Source organism: Lissotriton vulgaris, chromosome 7 (assembly GCF_964263255.1).
Source record: "Lissotriton vulgaris chromosome 7, aLisVul1.2, whole genome shotgun sequence".
Lineage (NCBI taxonomy): Eukaryota > Metazoa > Chordata > Amphibia > Caudata > Salamandridae > Lissotriton > Lissotriton vulgaris.
In genome coordinates, this window is record NC_141695.1 from 254,827,839 (window position 1) to 254,828,716 (window position 878).

The window sequence follows — 878 nt, forward strand, 5'->3', positions numbered from 1 at the left end:
TTGCCCCGGCATGCCAGCGCTCTAATTCTAAATGCTCTCGCCGAGCCGATTCGGTCGCCTCTATATCCAGTCGATTTTGAGCCAAGATAAAATGTAGTTTCCCCCCTAACAAACGCTTTCTTACAATTCCATAGACATGAGATATTAGCTGTGCCTAAATTATTGTCTATGTACTCCCTTGAAGCCCCTCCAATATTTGCCACATAATGAGGGTTATTAAGTAAATATCTCTGAAATGTAAAGGGCCGGAAGACTCTTCTAGCTCCAAGTTGTCTCCGTAGAGTCAGCATGACAGGATTGTGATCAGAGATGATCTTAGACAGACCTCCACTGAAGCATTTTCCATAAGCGCCCTCTTAATGAAAATCATATCTATACAGGAGTACTGTTTATGTGGGTGTGAGTAGAAAGTGTAGCCTGGCAATGTAGGACACAGCACTCGGCAAGCATCGTCAAGCTGATGAATATGCAAAAACTCCCGAACTGCTGCCCTAGTCTTGAACATGCTTGCCCTACTTCTACTATTAGTAGTATCTATTCAACAGTCTATTATGCAATTGAAGTCACCCAGGATTATAAAATTCCTATCCCAGCCCAATAATTCAACACTCAGTTGATCAAAAATCTCAGGACAATCCGAGTTGGGACCGTATACTGCACAGATCGTACCAATGCAACCCGCTATCAGCAGCTGGACTATAGACCATCTTCCCCTGCTATCTGACAATGTACGCATCACTGTAGCAACTAATGTCCTTGATTTCAGTATAGCAACACCCCGGATAGATACTGACTGTGATGTACAAACTAGTGTGTCATCACCAGTTGTCCCAGCAACAGCCGATCTTTATATACCATGTGAGTTTTGGTTAAGCCGA